General features: G+C 38.0%; 1 protein-coding gene across 7 annotated transcripts in view; it reads left to right on the forward strand.

The window, feature by feature from the left end:
* Positions 1 to 21,374, forward strand: part of SPSB4 (splA/ryanodine receptor domain and SOCS box containing 4) — a 156,947-nt gene that overhangs the window by 2,820 nt on the left and 132,753 nt on the right. For 3 of the 7 annotated variants that reach the window (XM_064386048.1, XM_064386050.1, XM_064386045.1), the window contains exon 3: positions 1,895 to 1,997. The exons of the other annotated variants lie outside the window; for them this stretch is intronic. The gene's annotated coding sequence lies outside the window, so the exon portion shown is untranslated. The remainder of the gene's footprint in view (positions 1 to 1,894; positions 1,998 to 21,374) is intronic. 7 annotated transcript variants of the gene reach the window in all.

A 21,374-nucleotide genomic window follows, 5' to 3' on the forward strand; every position in this document is an offset into this window, starting at 1 on the left:
TGCAACCACAGTGGGATTTAACAAGCTCACTGGTTTTGCCCAATCAAAAGTGTTGTAAGTTTGTCACTCTAGACAAATTTGCAGATTCTGATGGTGAAAAGACTGATCCTTGTTAAAATTACTGATAAAGCTCCTGGTAACTTCCCCAGCAGTCTCTATTTCCAAATTGATCACATGTTAAGCAGCCCTTAAGACAGAATTCCATAGGCAATAGTAAGTGGGAAGGGCAATTGATTTTACATGGAACAGGGGTAATATAACTCAACTTTCAATGCACATATTACAATTAGAGTGGTTTTGCTTCCTGAGATAAATATTGCTTGTGTTCAAGGCCCTGATTTTGAATATTTTCCTGGACACAGTAAAATACCTGGTTCTCATTTCTTTTTTATTTGTGTTGCTTGTTCTTATTTATTTGCGTCCCATATGTGCTTCCAATAAAGTTACTCCAGATTTTCTTTTAAGTGGATTCTGATAAGAATTCCTGTCTCAGATCCCTTATCTGAAGGCAGGCTCTGATAAAATGTACACAATCCCAGCTGTGTCTGTGATAAAAGTTAAATGTGGATGTGCTGCAGCACAAAAGAAAGATTACAGCAGACATTTCCTAAATTGTTCTGGAGACCTGTTCTGGTGCACTCCAGTAGCTGTGTAGTGTTAGTTGAGTGTCTTTGACTTTTTGGCCTACTCAATTATATGCCTCTTAAACCCAAAGGTGCAATTTCTTGTTAAGAATCTCCTATTCTCTATTTACTAAACTGCTCTTTAAAACTCTGCTGAGACATGGTCTGGTCACAGATTGCTGGTGAATAATCAGCTTTATAGTCTGCAAATCCATTTTAAACATCTGTTGAACAATGTAAGTGTGAAACTTATAGCCAAATATGCCCTAGATGCTTCCCTTCTGCCCTAGAAGGAAGCCAGCATTTTAAAGTCTTTCAGCTCTGAGACAAAGGAACAAAATCACTTTATTGCACTAGAGTTGTATGTTATTTTAGCAAATAGGATGAGTTCCTGAAAGACCAATTAACCTTCATATAAATGGACTGTGCTGTGTTGCATAGTGCCCTTTGCAAGCTCTATTGAAATTTGCTGATGCTTACAGTGGCTGCTCATAAGGATAATTAGATGTTAAAATTATGATCCTTGGATATCCAAGAGGCTATAAGGCATTCTCAAGGGATCAAGGCCCTGGAGAAGGGAAGGTGATAACCTGAAATATGAAGGGGAGGTAGAGCAGTGCTTAACCAATACCATTCATTTTTATTTTGTTGACTGACAATAATACCCAGTTTAGGAATAGTTGAATGCTTTCTGACAAGTAGAATGCTTCCTGACAAGTAAACCACTTTTAAAAGATGGTTAATAAGTCATAGGTTGTTTCTTTGTACATAATTCCTTCTCCTAGGAGAATGAAAGGTATTAGCAATCCCATGTCAATCCTGCTAACAAGCCTTGCTGCTGCTTAGCCAGCCTGCCTTAGTCAGTGCCTATCTCTTCTCTTTTGCATAAATAACATGGATAAGTTTTGCCTTCCTTTAAGAGCTATTATAGCATTTTTGATACATGCATACCTGTATGTTTGCTTGGGGCCTAGAAAATTGGAGTGGAAATTGGTGTTCACACAGGGAGCCTGATCTGCTGTTCAAAAATGCAGACCAGGGAGGCTGGGTTTAGTACCGTGGGGTAGAGGTTCCTGCAACAGCAGATCCTGCACAAATTTTGTTTATCCAAAATACTTCATTAATTTAATTACAGCTTGAATTATGTTTACTTCTGCTTATAAAGTCAAATAACATGTTATTGACTCTTCCTGGGTAATTTCATGGTTTCTTCTTCCTTTCCCATGTCTCACCTGGTTAGCTGAAACAGGTTTAACACTTTCTATTGTTAGTTGTTCCATGGACAGCAGAGGTGATTCTTGCAGAAGAAAATGACCTGTGTGCACTCTCATCACAGAGAAATACAAGTCCCATTTCTTCTGACTTCTCATCCAAGTAGGTGCTTTGGGTTGGCATTTTTAATACAAAATTGCTGGCTGCAATTTTCTGGTTTGATAATAAATTGAAGAGAGCAAGCTCTTTGCGAATTGTCAGGTTCCAGGTGCTTTTTCTCAACACCATTCTGGCTACTTAGGACTATGTGAGCAAGTGGAACTTCCCCAACAGCTCATTCTCTTGTCAGTGGACTGCACGTACAACTTTCAACCTATAAAATTTTCTTGAATTTTTTTATGCTTTACTTTGCTACTGAAGTGTATTTTGTGTGGACGTTTAATTAGACATGGAAATACCCACCTATATATCCTTTTATACATACAGATGTGTTTGGTGTATGCACACAGAGTGCACCAAGTTATTACTCTGTGTGAATATAGCTACTAAAATGTTCGCTGTAAAGTGTAAGAGATGTAAGAATTATGAGTTAATATTCACAGATCAAGATATGTGAAGGTTTTGGAGGTCAAACAAATTACCTCCTGATGCATTCAGATGATTGCAGCGTGTTTATTTACTCTAGGAATATCTTGAGTGGTCAGACTTAAAAGATTTTGGAGAGCGGAATAAAGCAAAAGTTAATGAAAATAAAATATTTGCTTCTGAAAACTGCGCATCATGAAATATTCATGGTTGTTCTACAGACAAGATGTATTTTATAGAGAGGAGTAAATAATTTTGTTGGAGAATTGCAGCGTGGTGTGGGCTGATTAACAGTGGAATGTAATTGTTTGACATAATCAGAAGGGATAATATTTTGGCATAGCAGATATTTATGGTTTTGACCGAAAACATTGATTCCTAAAGATGAGGGTGTCCTGCCAGCATTCTATGGGGTCTCTGCTGGTGCCTAGATTGAGAATTGGAAAAGTACATTACTGTTTCATTTCTTTTACAAATATTTTCACTGTGAGAAATATTTGCTACTTTAAATGCTCTGAATATACTCAGCATCCTGTTCTGGTTTTGAATCTGCTTATTGCTACCACTTATTAAAATTATTTTTAGTAGGATTAGTTGTCATGTTTCAAAAATAAGTAATTATCTTTAATTTTGGTTTTTTTCCGGAAAGATTGCCCAACTTCAGGTGCACTGCTACTTTAGACTGCTGTTAAATAGAACTATTAGTCTCACCTGACTTCTTTCCTTCTTTTCCTGTCAGCTCAATTACAGATTATCAGTGCTGAAGGAAATGCTCTTGGTGGTGGAGTAGTATAGAGGGAAGTGTTAGCACCTGCTCTGAAAGGAGTTCCTGATTTCTTCCTGCTGCACAAACCCCATGTGCTTTTAGAGAAGATCTTAATCCGCATCAAAGTTGTTTTAATCCCAATTCTTTGAAAGTCAGCTCAGTGGGTGTTGGGCTGGAATATTGTATCACTTCAGATGCTGAAATTCTTTGTTGTATCTTGTGTGGTTGCTTAGCGATGTCATTTTTTCCCCTCTCATATAGTCTAGATTGTCAACAAACGATGAATGCAATAAAAATGCTCTAGGAATGCATTTATTTTGCTACTCTAAAGGAAATTGCAGTACAGCTAATTTGCAAATGAATATATTTAGAAAGTCTTCTGTTCAAATCTTGTACTATTGATCTCACAAGCCAAGTCCTTGTTCAGAGTATTCTTTTGAACCAGGAGGAAAAGTGAAGAGGCAGTAATTGCAGCTGTGATGATCTGTGGTTAATTTGAAACATTTTCAAAAACACCTTAAAAGGCTTCTGAAAATCAAGGTGAGTTGGAGATAAAGTACCGAAGTTGCTTATGAAATAGCATTTAGGAACCTGAAACATCTGGAATGCAGACTTCTGAATGTGCTTCTCTTACCTTCAAATTAATTAGACACAGAATTAATTTTCAAACCTGTGGACTCTAAATTATACCTAGAAAATTTATAAAATACAAACTGTGTTGTCTTTATGCCTTTCTTTGTTTAAGAGCTGTCTGAGGTCTGATCACAGATACATTCAGAATTGCCAGAGTTCAGGGGCCTGTGGGGATTTTGCAGCAGAAGGGCTAAAGAAGGGAGTGCATTGTTTTGTCATGTTCTTTTCTTCCTCACTAAGCTTCCTTTTAGTCCTGCCTTCTGATAAGCATCTTAAACGGAACAATCCTAATGAAGGGACTGAGCCTCAGGTGCCAGAGGTTCTTATGGCTGCTGGTGAGCCTGGTTCCTTTTGTTAGGCTGGAAGAGATAAGGAGCCCAGTGTCCAGTAAAACTGCTGTGTAAGCTCACACTGGGGTCCTGCAGTCCATCCAGTAAAGTTCATTCTACAGAAGTTGGGAAATCAAATAAATAGTAAATTTAAGCTCCCTGTGGCCCAGCACTGAAAAAAAATACTCCCATTATTTTTTTTTAAAATGAGTATCAAACTTGCAATATTTTATCAGATAAACAATAATGTTCTTAGCAAAACAAGCATGTGTTTGTGGGAAATTAGGATATATTTGAAGCTAAGGCTAGTTCTGCTTGGAAATGTTATTCTGGCAAATTTTTAGTCACTGTAAATGCTGCTTGTGGTAGAAGGGAAAGCAGTGCTTATGGTTAGCTCATGTTACATTGAGATGCACTTTAAAAATCACCATTATTTTCATGGAAGTATAAACTTTTATAATCCCTATAGACCATGATTTATTTTTAATTAAACTGATGTGTTGTTACTGCTTTGCTGTGAATGTGCTGATAGTGTAACAGCAATAGCCCTGGTGAATTATGTATGTGTGTGTCTGTGTGTGTTAGGGCAGAAAATCTGCTCAGAATGTGTTCTGTTACTTCCTTCTCCTTGGTTACCTCCTTCAGATTATTCCAATTTTTAAATGTTCCCTTTTTTAACCACCTTTTCTTAAAAGTATCCTGTATACTTCCTGCATTGGATCATTCCAGTTCATCTGTTGACTTTGAAGAACAGGGGGTGAGGGGATCTCACTCAGAGTTTTAGAAAGTAAATGTTGATTTCGGCCTTTTCTTTTTTAGTGCACTAATGATACTTTCTGTGAAGCCTGGTTGGTTTTTTCTCTGGGCCTGTTTTTGTTATCCAAAATACTTGGGGGAAGACATGAGGATGTGTGTATTCAGCTGGGTGTGTACTTTTCCAATGGTACAATCTGGCCTCAAATATTACAGGCTTTACAAATCAATTGTATAACATTTGTGCACAAAAACATATTTTTGACTTGCAGACTTGTCCACCAAATCTCCTCTTTTTCATTCTAAGTCATGTGAGAACTTTCCAGAATTCTTCAGTTACTATATCAGTATCCTTTCTGCCTTGCTTAATGCATATACGTGACAGACTTCAAGAATTTCCATGTTCTGTTAATTCACGTTAAAATTAAGTATTTTACTGTTCACATTCAGCAGAAATAGAGGCCATTAGTTGACTTAAGCAGATACATCCACAAGGGTGAAGTTTTTCTTAATATTAAGTTGTTACACAGAAAAGTCACTAAGCTCATCTAGGTCCTTCAAGTAAGCCAGACTAAAATGTGAATATTTATTACTTCGAAGCTGTCAGTTCCATTTATGAAGAGACTCAAGGCATCTTTCTTTCACAGCAAGCAGGTAAAGATAGCGACCTGTCCTTAGGTGCTAGTTGAAGTTCTTGGCTGTATTTGTATTAAATTAGTTGTAAGTGTGCAATAATTTGCTTTATGCTCACTAAAATAGGTGCATCCAAGGTGCCACTACAAACATCATTAAGATGTGAAATACCCATCTTGTCTTTTCTCTGTTTGTTGGATTTACTTATAGGTGGGCAGAAATGCACAGGGTAAGTGGTAAAATATTATAAATAATAATGTGGCCTATCCAAAATCAGGTTTTTGCAGAACAGTAATAAAGCTCTGTGAGCCTAGGGGGCTGACAGCTATTGATCCTGACTTTTATATGTACTCAATTTTGTCTCTTACATTGAGGACTTGGAATTTTATCCACAATTATTTCCAGGTCCAAACAGCACTTATCCAGAATTTTTTTTTTTTTTTTTTTTTTTTTTTTTTTTTTTTTTTTTTTTTTAGTTGTTGTTGTTGAAGAGCTGCACTTTGATATGTAGGCTTTATTTCAGTCGTACTGAAATCAATAGGACCTTTTTCTGGTGGCCTCAGTAAGTATTGGACTGGGCCCATAATTTACACTTGCAAATAATTTTGGCCACAAAATTGTATCTGCAGAAATAGAGGCAATTCCTCAAAACCAGGCTAACTTCTGCTTGTGGGAGTTTTTGCAAGGAATTTCAGTAACTGGCTGTGGTTTTTCCTTTGTCCTCTGGGGTTATCAGAACACCGTAATTTTCAGCCATTGTTGGTCAGGGTGACATGATTTATGGTTGCTTCCTCGAAAGGAAAGCTTTCTCTAGAGTTAAGAGGAGTTCTGCTCCATTGTGCCTGCTGTGATGTGTCACAAGGAGAGAAACTGCTCCTTTAGGGTAGATGTGTTTTCTAGCTATAACTTGGGCTTTCTGTTTGCAAACCTGTCAGTCCACAAAGCAATTGATTCTGTCTAGCAAAGAGCACTGTAACTGGCTCAGATGTGATCAAAGTGAGGGGAAATGGCTTCTGCTTGTAACAGAAACCATGTAGATTTTGTTCTCTGAATTCTCTCCCCACAAATTCAATCATGAAACTGAAAGGATGTTGGTTTGTAGGTTTAGCTGACAGACACCAAATATCTGCAGAAACAGAAGAAAAGCCTCAATGTGCAGATTTAAATGTTGGCAAGACAAAAATCCAGTGTGTTTCTAATAGATTGTTTACCTCAGATGAACTAGAAACTGATTGACAACTTGAAGTCATATCCAGAAAATATTTGAAGTACTTCTTTATTCTCAAGTATAACTTCATTTAGAAATACTTTATTTAGAAACATGCTGTGGTAGAAATTTCAAGATTTATAAAAGACCTTTAATCAAAGGATACAGGATCAGTGGAAGAGACAGAGGGTTTGATATTGCCTGCATGCTGGAGTAGAAGAAACTCCAGTTGGACAAGATATCCCTTCTTTGTACAATACCTTGGGCCTGGGTCTGGAAGGCAGCATCATGGCTGTAGCATTAGGACTGACACTTTCCAGTAGCCTTTATGACTTAGATCAGGAGGACTTCACAGTGATATGTTTATCCCCTAGGATGGACTGTGAATAGCTTCTTCAAAAACTATTTAAAAATTACATTGCAAGATAGTGGAAGGAACTTTAAATGTTCTAAAAAGCAGAAACACCTGCAGTTTTCTTTGCTGCTTGCCTGCATTAATTCCAACCATGTCAGAGAAGTGGCACTGCCTTCTTCTGCAGAGAATAAATAACTCTGTCTGTGATAGGATTTCTGGAGATTTATTTTCTCTGCAAATACTCTGTTCGTGAGCATGCAACTGGAATGACTTTCACCATACTTGGTGTTTGTAAGTTCATTTGTAATTAATACTGGCAATCCTGAAGATATGGTCCTTTGTACCTTGGTTGATGCAAATCAGATTCTTTGCCTTGTGGGAGGCTTTGTGTGTTTTCCTATTGCTTGGTGCTTGTTCACAGCTGTGAAGGATATAACCTTGGAAGTAGTCCAGTGCTTGTTTACATAACGACATGGTGTGGTTTTCACCCAGCTCATGTAGGTGGGGAAGTGAATACCTACAGATGATCTCGTCTATGGCTTGTCCTGCCTCACTTTTCAAAGATCACTTAAATCTATGGTGCTATGTTTTGTTGTAATTAGGATGATGAATATATAATTTTAATTATTACTACAGGCTGGCTTTCTGGGGCAGAACTAATCCAATCATTGATGAATTTATCAGATTTTTTTGCTGTTCAGGCCAAGTGTAATCTCATGCACCTATTTTTTTAATTATTCTCTAGAATAAATGCTAGCTAGACTAATGGCCAAAAATTTCATTACCTTTTGTTGGGTTTTTTTTCCTTCTAGATGTGTGTAGTGTCACTTTACATCAGACTTCCCCTCTTTTAGGAACTGCATGATGATGCATCTGTTCATACTTTGTCCAGAAAATTATCACTGACTGCTTTTCTTTTGCAATGGCATTTACTGTTGATTGTGCTTGGCACACTGGTGGGCTTTGGTCATAGAGAAAGATTTGTGTTGTGTTGTGTATGTCCTAATGGAAATGCTCTTCTGTGTATCATACTATTGTCTGCTTACTCTGCCAAGGATTTAATTAATCATTTCCTTACCCCGCTTTTACTCTGAAATCAATGTAAACTTGAGCCAGAACTGTACTAGGAAGGGAGAGATCAGGGCTACAGCCACTGAAGAAACACTGAGAAGGGCACAATTGCTTTTTGGGAAGCCTGCATTCCTCTTGAGCCATTCTCTCCTAAATGGGCTGTGTTGCTGCTTACTGACTGTACCAGTAGTTTGACTACAAAAAAAAAAAAAAAAAAAAAAAAAAAAAAGACAAGTATTGGACTGTTGGGAGGCAGGAATGATACCTTGGGGATCCCTGTTAGGACTGCTTGATAAAGCTGTCTAAAGCTGTCGTGTGTCTTACCTGGAAGAAGAAGCTGGCATGCCAGTAAAACTCTAGAAGACATTAAATCAGGATAACTGTGTACCAGTGTCAAGCTATACAGAAGTTAGAATATGGACAAATGGTAACAAAAGCCTATAAAACACATAAAGCATGAAAATATGCCTGTTGAGTCTGGAAATCCTGTTTGTCTCTTCCCCCACCATATCTGAAGCAATTGGAAAACTTTAATGGAACCACATCTGTCAACTTTGCTGGGAAAAAAATGCCAGTATCAGACAGGGTTTCATTTTTACATACTGAATGTGAATGTTTTGCTCCAGAACTTTATTGGAAATCTGTGATGGGCCAGGGAAGAGAAGTTTTCAACTCTCTTGTCTGTGCATGCAGAAGCACTGGATAACATGGTAATTCCACTAGCCAAGCTGCCTGTTGCCAGTCCAGCTGATTTTGCTGGAGAGAGGAAGTGTATGCACTGTGCTGGCTTCAGGACTGCGCCTAAAAATAGCTCAGGCTGTGATTACCTAGGCACAATCGAGCAGAACAAAAAGCTGGAATTGTCATACTGGCAAAATTATTCTGCAAAGAGGTGGCATTGCTTGGTTTAGGAAATAAATTTTAGGTGGTTTGATTCTCTACTATTTTTAACTAAGTTTTCATAATGAGCTATGGTCTCTAAATGAAAATCGTGGTTTTACTGATTCTAAACAGGCTGATACTTTCAGAAACTGATCCAGCATTTTGGTAGTTTTGGATTGCTCTATAGAAATCCCTGTTTCCATTGATGCTTAATCACTTCAGTTAGGAGTTTAAAGGTAAGTAGTGTGTCAGTACATGTCTGTGTTTTAAGGCCCAGATGTGAATCTGGTTCACAAAGGTTGGCAGATGTGCTCTCCCAGTGGAGCACCTGCTGCTGCAGCATCAGGAAGTGTGTCCCTGTCAGCTGAGGAAGGAACTGCTCTTCCTTAGGCTCACCTGAGCACTGAGAGGCTGCAGGAATCTGGGATGGTAAATACCCTGCTGAGTTTATTCATATCAACAAAACCAGCACTTATATTTCTGACTTTTTTAACCATCTGGAATCTGATGAAATATGCTCTCTAAATGACCAAGTGAAGCTTTGTGGGGTTGCTGCTTTTACTGCAGGTACTCAGCTGTAAGAGCAGCATGGCTTGGTGGTCTTTCATGTGCAAGAAAATTCATTGCCTGAACCACTGTAAATTTACAGGATGTAGCATTTTAAAATGTCAGCAAGTTAAGTGGGGTCTGTAAACATTTCTAGACAGGTTGTGGTTCATTGGCTTATTGTTTGACCATTTTGAATGGAAACATCCATGTGGTTTTATTACATCATGACTTGATTAATTACAGCCAGTTGAACACTAAATTACTGCACCAAGATATCTAACCACTGAAGAGTTTTCAGAAGAGAGAATTCCAAATACTGACAGAATTAAGTGTGGCATTTTCTGATTAAGATTGCTGTGATGCAGATATTAACACTGCCACTGCTGATTAAAACAAATTGTAAATAATAATTTGTTTTCTACAAATTTATTTTCTAATAAATTGTAGAAAATTCCATGAAAGCTGTAGTTACCTTAGTGGTTATTTCAATGACCAAATGTATCCATCTTAGAGGACACTTAAGGTCGCTATTGCTAACTTCAATAAATGCAAATAGTATAGATTGCTGCGTAATCAGTGCCTAAATTTTTCCAAGAGCAAAAACCTTCAAGGTATTTAAGATGGAAATTCTGAGTCTCTACAGTATTTTTTTGGTTTAAACTTAATTTTTTTTTAATAGAGATGAAAAATGCTAAGGATGTCAAGACACAGTAAAGTTGTAGAGAGTTCAAGATATTTTTACTTGCCTCTCCTAGCACAAATATAACTGTAAAGAGTTTGATCTCTTGGCAGTATGTGGCCTGCCATTAGGGCCCTTGTCCCCTGAGGCTGGACACAGGATTTCTAAAACTGAAATCATCCCAGCTCTGGTGAGAAATAGCAGTGCCCTTGAGCAACTCAACCCATAGCAGCAGCCACCCAAGGGAGCCTGGGGATCTGTAAATTTTCACTGCTCTCTTTGTTTGTAGATTTTGGGCTGTACATCAGCTTCTGCTCTCATGAAAAGTGAATATGCAAATGTGGGGTTTGTCTCACTGATAGAAGCCGAGTGTTACATAAAAAACAGTTCAGAAAATCAATAACTTTACGTTGACATTTGTTTGACAAGAATGGAGATTATATGGGTCTGTAGTGAAAAAAATGCTGCTTTTATTGCTGATTAAGAAATTCAGCATAATCAGATAATGAATGGTGCTGTGTGACTCCCCATACCAAGTATAATTTGGTAACAATAATTAGGTAGGGAGTTGATCTGTTCAGTTTCATTGGCAGTGCCATAAAAGGAGGCAGTAAGTTTAATGTGTGAAACTAGTAAACTGTCAGGTGTTAAATTAAACACCATAACTCTCCTGCTGATGGGGATCTTAACTTTTTAGTGGTGGATATAAAATAGAGTACAACTTGGGGTTGTTTTTCCATATATACCAATTCCAGTGTAATTTAGGAGCTGTGGCCTTGGGAAATGGCAGAGTCAGAGATCAGAGCTGTTGTTGATGTGGTGCCTCCAGCACAGGGTGCCAGGCATGGCAGATAAATGTCAAAATGGGATCATGCCAGTCTGGATGGGCTGGACTGTTAAGAAGTGTCACCCTTGTGTGCTGGGACAAGGTTTCAATCAGTGACAAACTTGGTCATCTTCTGGAGTAGTAGAGGCTGATTTTAAAACTGTGCTTTAATAGCAAGACAATATTAAATCATGCACATTTGTTATATAGTTTTGATTTTTTTGTCTGCTTTGATTCTTCTGTTCTTAATGGAAAAATCAGTTTTGAGTTTATTACTAATGTCTTAAATGCTTTCCCTCCATAAATAGAACATTGCAAATATATAAATAACTACATTGCTTTGATGCCTAGATATGATTGTCTTATAATTAATTCATTTCCCAATAAGAAAACCAATTTTAGTAAACAAGTTTTACTTATCTGTATTTCTTCAAAGGAAATTAATTTTGCAGTAATTCAGTTATGTAACCACAATTAATTCATTGTTAATGTTAATTAGAGTAAATATTTCTAAAATAATTGGATAACTTTAAGTGTGGCTAATGATTTTGACTATTTTTCCTTCAGAATTTCTCATTTAGTCAGTACTTCAAACGAGTGTGCCAAAAATATTGTCATGTTTTCTGTTTCTTCTTTTATTTTTTTTAGATTTCTTTGTTTAATTTCTGTTCTCTTTTCAACATTAGATCTAAAGCTGTCAGCTATGACCAGATGTTGTTTGACCATCTCCTATATACCCTTTTAACCTATTCCGTAGAGTTTTAAAACATACATGCTGTAACATTGGAAAAGAGACCCATGGGGGCTCATTTCTTCTTGTATTATTCACCTTTAGTGGAGCAAATTGCAGTATGTCAAATGAGGTAGATGCCTTTTTATTCAGCATCAAAGCTTAACTTTTAATTCTGTTTCAGGAATAACTATTTATGGTGATTTTTATTTATGCAGGGCAGGTATGAGAGCAATGTGAGAACTGGGAAATGGCCTCAGTTTCTCATTAAGCCAGTTCCTGAGGTGAAGTATTTCCATAAATCTTCTCATGTTAGGCTGAAATTCCTAACAGAAGAGGAATCTTATCAGTCTAATATTAGTCTTATCAGTCTAATAAACATGCTAAGGGATAGGTGCCCAAGGCAGACTGCAAATCCTCCCTCACTGCCTGATTTTCAAGCACAGAACCAAGAGCACAAGGTGGCTCTGGCTGGCCTGGGCAGAGCTGTGCTGGCAGTGCCAGGCTGGGCACCTCTGGGCCTGCAGTACCGGGTGCTCTTGATGTGCACTGAAGGCAGGGCAGGACTGGCAGCTGATTCGTTTGATGCTAATATATAGGATTGCCAGTTGGCAATGGAGGAAGGTCAGCCCTGGGGCTTGGAAAGCATGGAATAAATGGCAGTGATTGTTCAGTCCCCAGATATTTTCTCCCACATAGCTTTGGGTGTGTCAAACATTATTAGTTTTGTGTTAGATGGCCAGCTTAATGATGCTGTCCTAAAAACCCAATGAGTTTGGTTTTTTTGTTTTTTTTTTTTTTTTTTAAGCAAATCCCTTATATTTAGTAAGTAGTGTTTACAAAGGTTAATTGATTGCCTCATTTGTGTGTGGCAGTGTGTTGCTATAGAATATGGCAGGCCTTTGCCAGGAAGAAGAAATTTGTATTCTCCTGAGGAGGGGGACAAGTTCACATTCCTCTGTGATGGAGAGCTAGTTGCCACCCACAGATGGGAGAGCAAATTAAAGCAAAGGTAATGAGTAAAGCTTCAGCTGAATTTTGTTTTGGTTGGTTTTTCGGATATAGTTTCCCATTCTCCAAAGAAAGTACTTAATACAGATAAATGAGTTCTTTGGTGGACAAGAGGTTCTGATTGTTCAAGCTTTTCTTCATTCTCTTCACCCTTTGCAGGTGCATTTCTAAGTGCTTTTCATCTTGACTGAAAGGTTTATTTAGTTATTCCAAGGGATTTTTTTTTAACCAGGTCAGAGATAAGGAAAGAAAAATCAATTATTTTCATTCTTAGAAGGTAGCTGCTTAAAGAGAAATCAATAACAGTGTCTGTGAATGAGCAGTTGGCCAGTTGGCAATGTAATAGCTTGGCTTTGGAGAAAACAGAAAAAAATGCAAAATAAAAAAATTATATTGGCGCTTAGGTTTGGGATAAAGATGAATTATTTGAAAGCTGATGTATTAGCCTGATAGTTTTTCCTATCACAGCCTATCATAAAAGTCTTAATCTTTACTGTAACCAGTGGCTGTCATTTTGATTTGTATGGATTTTAATGAATTCTCAAAATCCTTTTTGTAATTAACCCTTCTTTTCCATATGCTTCAGGCATTGGGAACACCACCAAGCTAGCCAAAACCAATTAGTATTAGTTTTTAGTATCAGTTTTTAGTATTAGTCTTAGGGAAAAATGTTATATTAATTGTGTTATGTAAAATTCTCTAGCACTTTTTCTAGGCAAAATATCAGTTTGAAAGTGAGCAAACAAGATTTAAGATTCATCATTAATGGACTGATGAGAAGATTTAAATTAAGGAAATATGAACTCTTGGAGAGCATCTTCCTTTTTCTTTACCATTGACTCCAGGAAACTGAAGCTGATTTTGACTTTTCTGTGTGTGATTGACACAATATTTTAATTCCCATTGCATTCCTCATTCATAAATTGGCTTCAAATATCCAGGGATTGTCAGAGCATTGGTGCCTGGTTTAACTCAGCTGAGTAATATTAAAAAACGCATGCAGCCAGCAGAGCTTGTATTGGTTATGGTGTTTCTGAAAACAAGTATCTGCTCCTGTATTTTGTCTGTCGAATCATTATACTCCATATACCCCTTTAGAGGGGTTTATACAGTAAATTCTATCAAGTACTGTATTCCAGAGGGTCAGTGATAAAATCCTTGCCCTGTTAGAGTTGATGTAGGTCCTGTAACTTCAGAAGGATTAGAGTTCAAAGCCTCCCAATGCCATGAACATGTTTCCTTCAAGTCATGGATGGAAGATGAGGCAGCATAATTACTGTGGGATGGATTCAATGGGCCAGATGTTGGCAAATCTTCTTCATTTGGCTGGGTACCAGAAGAAAGCCCACTGCTCTCCTGCCAGCTGGCAGTCAGTCACTCCTGTTGCCTCTGCAGCTCTCCATTTTCCATGAGCAAGTCACAAATGTACAGCAGATACATGTCTGTCTTGGCAGTGTGAGGAGAGAGGGTCATCACAGACCTTGGGCCTGTTTGCCAGGTTCCACTGCTACAAACCTGGAGGTTGTCATGCAGGATAAAATTAGAACCTTCCTTTCTTATTTCTGTAAATTTCAAGGAGATGTGATATTTTTCCTCTGTTCTATTTCTGTAAATATGGAAGGTGTCATTTATAAAAACAAAGTTTGAAATTAACCTCAGGGAGCTAATTGATTCTAGGAGTTTTGTTATTCATTATATGGAATTAGGAATTTGAGGATAATTATTCACCAGTTCTCTTTAGAGAGGACAATTTAACATGGAAGAGAAACTCTACCTATTTTCTTTCTTTTCTTACATTTAAAAATTTAATTTTAAAATTTAAAAATTTGATTGGTGATTGATTTACCTTGGTAAGATATGAGGCTCTCATATCTTATGCAGCTGAGGTAAAGGCTCTCAGTTTAATCTCTAAATTTCTGTATACTGAAAAGTGAAGAAAAGTTTCCATGGAGTATCAAAAGAGATGCTTAGCACAGGGCTTAGTTAGCCTGATTAGAATAACTCTGGACTCCAGCCTCTTTCTTGCTGAGAATCAGTCAGTGGCCAGGCTGGAACAGTGTTCAGGCTGCAGTTCAGGCCCTTGATGTGTGGTTCTTATGGATTCCTTCTTTGGGAAGTTAATGTTTGCTTTGAGAGAAGCCACTGGTGTGTGGGGAGTAAAGTGATGTCTCACAGCTGCAGGAATCAGCCCTGGAGAAACGAGACGTTTTGCAAAGGGTTTGATTTTGTGAACAGCTTTTTGCAGTGTTGGTTTCTTTATCTGCAGCCAGTCAGATTCATGTTCACATTTCAATAATTAAATCTCTCTGTTTACCCTTTTAAATCCAATTTGGGCCATTTTTCAAAGACCACAGCTCCCTTGCCTGACATCTGAATATTTGGTTTATTTGAGCTCTGAGCTGGTCATGTAAATTGACTGTGTCTGGTTTGGACTTGCTGTTTTGATGGGTAAATACCTCCTTGCAAATGGTCTACAGATCTCTGGCTTAGGGCTTGGTTGTTTTATTAGTGGGTTTTGTCTTTTCTGGGGATAAGGAGGCAGGCTGGGGGAAGCAGTGAAGGGCAAACTGTTAAAGCAGTTATACTGGGATGTGAAATGTGTATGCTAAGGTGTTAGAGCTGTTACATGGATCTGCAGCATTTCTGATACTGACATGGAGTAATTACACTTCTGTTTATGACTGATAGTTCAACTTCTGCCAGTGTTTCCATTATTAACTTCTGTTTTCATGGACTTGTACTACAGGCAAAGTCTGTATCTGGGTAATTTTATTAAAGCAGTTTTCAACAAGCTCGATGGCTGTGCAAGCTTGGAAAGAATATTAAATTAAAAGAAAATTCTGAACCCAGGGAACCTAATGGTCTGATATGGGATGTTAAGCTATGTCATCACTAATACAACGTGCAATTTCTGTTTTCCTCTGATTACATGCAAAGTCAATGATCTTTCAGCACCAGTAGCTTCAAAACCAAGTGTTTTAAACACTGCAATAATAGCCTGAAAATCACAGATCTCAAATAATGAGTTGGCTCTCCACTGCCTTCCACTTGGAAGAAAAGTTTGACACCAGGAGTAGCTGAGCAGAGCCAGCCTTGCAGCAGAGCTTTGCCTCTTTTAGGTGCAGCCTTGGAGGGGTGCCTTAGCCAGGACTGGGAGCAACATGGCTCAGAAGGGCTTCAAACACAGCTCCTGTGTGACTGTCCAGATTCTGGTACTGGTTTACAGTGTTCACTGTAAAGGTTATTTAGGGTATCAAGTTTAGACCTAAACTGAAGACACCCAACTTAATGAATTAATAGTTTTTCAAAAATGACAGCTGGATAGTGATATCCTCACTTTTTGTGTCTGGGCTTAGGCATAATCCCAGGGTATGATGTTCTGTGTGAGGGAGGCAGAGTGATCTGAGGCAATCCCAGCACCACCAGTGGAGAGGTTTTGGCCTTTTACATCTTCATCCATGTTTGTATGCAATATAATGTACGATGACAAATCTGAATTATTTCATAAGCCTCATCAGCACAGTAACTGGGAACTGCCTAGAATACCTCCTAAAGACTTTTTTTTATTCTCTAAATGAGCATAAAATCTGGGGATTTGCCTTTGATCTCAGTATATTGAATGTGAATGAAGTTGCCTGATGTAGAGCAAGAGGCTGTGATGAATATGGATGTGGTGCTGGCCTTTGTTGGTGCAGAGGTGCCTGGAGAGATGAAACAGGGGAGCTCCACAGTGCTGATCTTATGCCTCAGCTCTTGATGAAAGATGTTTGATAACTTATTTTTGAGATTTTTGTTTGCTGTTCTCTCTTCTTTTTAAAAGATTTCTTTAAGAGAGCTCCTTAGTGATCTCTGACTGTACTACTTTACATCTCAGTAGTATTTTACTTTTGGATTAGGGGTTTAGTGAATCAAGCCTCCCTGCTTTCTAAACAAAGAAAACTTAACATTTCTAATTTTTATTTTAATCTCAAAACTTCCTAGTTAAAAACAAAAATCACTTAAGATATGGATAAGTCAGAATTTCACTGCCTTCTCCTTCCCCCTGCTTCCTACCACACACTGAAATATGAATTATTTTCAAGTTAGTAACTGGTAAGGAAGATACAGAATTATGTTGTGCATTTTACAGCCTTAAGCAGTATTCTGTGTATTTTTGGGATAGTTATTATAGCTGATATGAATTCATATTATTCCTTTGTCAGGCTATACTTGACAAACACTTTTTGACCTATTTTTTAAGTATAAATGTAATATTTATATTGTTTTGTATATTCCTCCATAAATTACAACTAAACTGTGTAATTGTAAACATAGATTCTGACAATCAAATGATAGTTTTTCATGTGTTCTAGTTTATTTTAGTTTTCCCCAGGAGCTTCAGGTAATTAATTTTTTTTTAATTAAAAAAAATTTTTAAACCCACAACTATTTATTTTCTCTCTCAAATGGAAAATAAAATAAACGTAATCAAAATAATTTTTACTTTGAATTGGAAATTAAATAAGTGTGTGCTGTACAAATTCTTTTTTTAAAGTAGTTAAAGTATACAGGCTTCCTGCAGATACTGCCAGAGGAAAGCAAAGGTATTCTGGGAGTAGAATAGAATTTAGATCTACTGTCACATGAAGGATAGCTGGAATCCTGGAATAGTTTTGTTAATTGGTTTTGCTTATACTATGTAATTATGAAATCACCCATGTTGCATTCAAACTGTTGTCATCTGAGCTTCAAAATCAACACTTGAATTTAGAGCAGTGGTTTCTTTATGAATATTTATGGTTATACTTTAGATAAGTCTTTACAGAGTTTCAGGTTCCATGTTCAGTGTGAAGCTTGATTTTTCAGCTGTCCCTCATAGTGAAAAGGATTCTGTGATGAAGAGGGACTTGGGAAAGTCAATGGCAGAAATCTGGGACTGCACAGAAAAGAGAATTGTAAAATATTCTGTAAACAGAGTTACTGCATGCAGAAAGAAGATGGAGGAGAAATTGTATTCCAACACACAACGTTTCCCAAAGAGTTTCACAAGCACAACATAAAATTACAAAAAGTCTGCTTGTTAAACCCTGGGAGAATTTTATTGCTTGTAGAACTGCAGTCTGAATGTCACAGCAGTTACTAATTACAACCAGGAAAGTTTACAGCATCGGAGATTAATGCAACCATACATTTCAGAGCATATACAGAATAATGAGAACAGAATGGATGCATACAGCATGATGGAAATTTAACATAATGCACACATTCTTAGCTGATTAATAATAATTTGATGCCTTCATGTAATACTTTATGTGTCTTTACCATTGTACATACCTGTAATTCATAAGTCTTTGAAACACCCTGGGAAAAAAACTGGTTGAACATCCCTGTGTGCTGCTACCTTTGGATGTTGCCTCTGTGTGTTAGTAAGGATTCTTTTATTGGTAACTCTTTTCCCTTTTTTCTTCATAGCTTAGCTCACCTTGGTCTAATTTTGTGCGTTTTCCATGAAGTTTTCCAGAGCAGTAGATCCTAAGAGCTACTAACTCTTACTAGATGATGCTGTGTTTCTATTTTTTTGCTTTCTAAAGATATGACTCTTGGGTTTTAGCTAGAAAGGATTTAATGTTTTAATGGGGCTTCTTTCACCATGTGGCTTTTTGAAATTACTTTAATTTCATTGGCAATTCCATGCTGCTTCTAGCACCAGGTTTATGAAACTCAGGTGTGCAGACTGCTGGTACCTGCTGGGCTGTGGGAAACAGTCTGCAAGGACAAGCAGTCCACAGGGCCTCTTGGGACAGTTTGATGAGAGGGCATTGCCACTCGGGAAGAACCAGAGATGGCAGAGGAAAACACACAGCAACACTTGGCTCACAGTATTGAAGCCAATGGGTTTTTATTTTATGTTTCCCATGGGCTAAGAACATTTGTGCAGTCAGTTCCTCAGGTGTTTAGTAGTTTGTTAAGGAGTGGTAAATGGGTCACCTGCTCACCATTTCACCTGATTTGTAACGTGTTTCTTGTATCTAGCTCTGCTGTGGACCTAGCAAATGACTTTTTGAAACTTTTCCAGTACTCTTGGCATGGAAGTAACATCACATGCCCAGATTTGGCAGTTTCTTGAAGGTGTTTTACTGTCCCATCATCTTTTTAGAAGATGGACTTCATTAATCATGATCAACTTTATAATTTTTTCTCTCTTCTCAGACCCTGTCTTGCCCTCAAATAATCATGAGCCAAGTGTTCAGTGGGAAATTTATGCAGCTGAGTTTTGTAAACTGCCACTTGATTTTGCTTTCCACACAAGTTTTCTCTTGGAAAGGGAGCTTTAATTTCCAGCTCTGACTGTCTCAAGTAGACACCTTGCAGAGTGTCCTCATTCCCAGTGGTGGGGAACAGCAGCCCAGGCAGAATTCCTGGAGTCTGGAGTCGTGTGCATGGCCTGCAACACAGGGAAGGAGAGAGCCACATAAGGAATGCCTGCTGTGCTCTCAAGGTGCTGACTGGGGAGGAGCCTGGGAAAGCTCCACTAGCCCACACCAGCAGAACTGGAGGTGCTTCTGGAGGGTCCAGGGGCATCTTTTCATACTTTTTCACAAAAATTAATATGAAATCTTCTCTCTGTATTCTGGTAACCATTTTTATTTCCTTTCTTACTTTTTTGTTTTGTTTTGTTTTTTATTTTACATCTCTATGATGGTGTGAACCTCTCACACCTTATAAGAAAAGGATTTAGAGAACCTTTCCCTCTATGAGGGAAATGGAGTACCCCAGCTGTGCTTCCCAGGCTTGTTAATAGATCTGTTTTATTGTGTTCTGTTCCAGTGCCAGAGAATTTTGTCAGGCAATCCACAGTGATTGATTCTAGGGAAACAAAACACCATTTCCTTCTGTTTTCAGTCTTGAGTCACGCTGTAGCTCTCATACCAGATTTTTTTCCCAGTAATTCCAGAATTCATGCACTTGTCTACCCACAGCTGTTCAAAATTAACTGAAAATAACTTTCAGTTCTGGTCTTCATGCCTAAAAGTTATGACTCAGAGACTAATAAAAATGGCCCGTCATCCTTCTGGATTTTATATGGAACAAAAAAGGCATGTCCCAGACAACAGTTTCTGCAACTGCTTGAGTTTCATATTGTTTTTTTGATGCAAGGTGCTCCAGTGCTGCATGGAATCTTTTTTTTTTTTTTTCTGAATCCAACTGCTGGTCACCAGTAACAGAACTTGAGAATTTGATGCAACATTTACAGTTTACTTTGTCTTATTCTCCTTGCAGAGAACCTCTACAGAAAAGATAGGAAGATAAAAAAGACCCAGCAAACATGAACATTCTTCTTTCCATTTGCAAACTCTGTAGAAAGCTAGTGTTCCTTCATGAGTTGAAGCTGATATAGGAATATTTGCAATGGCAATACAGTGTTCTCAGTCACACATGTGAAGTGTGTTCTGCTAAGTAACAAAATGACAATTTTAAGCAGAGGCTGCAGGAACCAGCATGCTGACTGCTAGGCAGCTTCCCCCTTAATAATCATGGATTCATTGCTCTTCCTAGAAATGCTGCTTCTCCTGATTCTCCTGAGGACCACATCCATACACTTCTCTTCCCATTGGCACTCTCCATTAAGGGGTTTGAAGTCTCTTGCTTCATAGTGAACATTTTTTATTGTGTTACTGTGCAGAACAAGTTGAGTGTTGAGCATGAGAAGGGAGGAGATGAGTAATGCTTGGAAAAGGCTGCTGGGACAAGTTGAATAGAAAAGAGGTGATGGGGAGGATGGGTTGAATGCAAAAACATTCAGGTTGGAGTGGCTTGACGGGGAGTAGTGAAATTTTGTAAAAAGCTATTCCATAATAAAGCACATCCATTTTCCAAAATACTGTCATTCACAAGGCGTGTGAGTCTCTGAAGGGCTGACAAGGTGAATCCATGCCAGTCCATCCTGTCAGGGTTAGGCTGCTGCCTGTCACAGCCTAAAAACCAGCCAAGGTGTACTCACCTTGCCATTGCAACCAACTTCCAACAGTCATTCCATGCTGTGTTGTCATGGAACAAGAGGAATAACATGAGCTACTGTGGGTCAATTTTATCCTAAATAGTTGGAAATTTACTCCTGGCTTAGAATATTTTGAAGTTCACTCCCCCTTGAAAAACCTACAAAGAAGTAGCAATAGTAGCAGTATACTGTTTCTAGAGCAATTTTAATTCTGTGATGGGAAGATCAGTCATATTATTTGCAGTCCCCCAGAGGTTCTGATGTATTTTATGATGGGTTTAAGCCTTCAGTATTTCTCTGCTTTTTGCTTCAGGTCCCTGTTGATTCATTTTCAAATTCTCCATGAATGAAAAGACAAAAATGTTTTTCTTTTGTTAACCATGCTGTTGTAATACAATACAAAAATAATACTGCATTAAATAAAATGCAATGTTGTTACATTTCCTTCATGGAATGCTGAAATATTTTCATGCTCTTAGAAATTTTGTCCTTTGGATTCTGTACCTGGTGAATTTTCCCAGAGCCCTCTGGCTATTCAAAGGCAGCCAGCTT

The sequence above is a fragment of the Passer domesticus genome, chromosome 11, assembly GCF_036417665.1.
Source record: "Passer domesticus isolate bPasDom1 chromosome 11, bPasDom1.hap1, whole genome shotgun sequence".
NCBI classification, from domain to species: Eukaryota; Metazoa; Chordata; class Aves; order Passeriformes; family Passeridae; genus Passer; species Passer domesticus.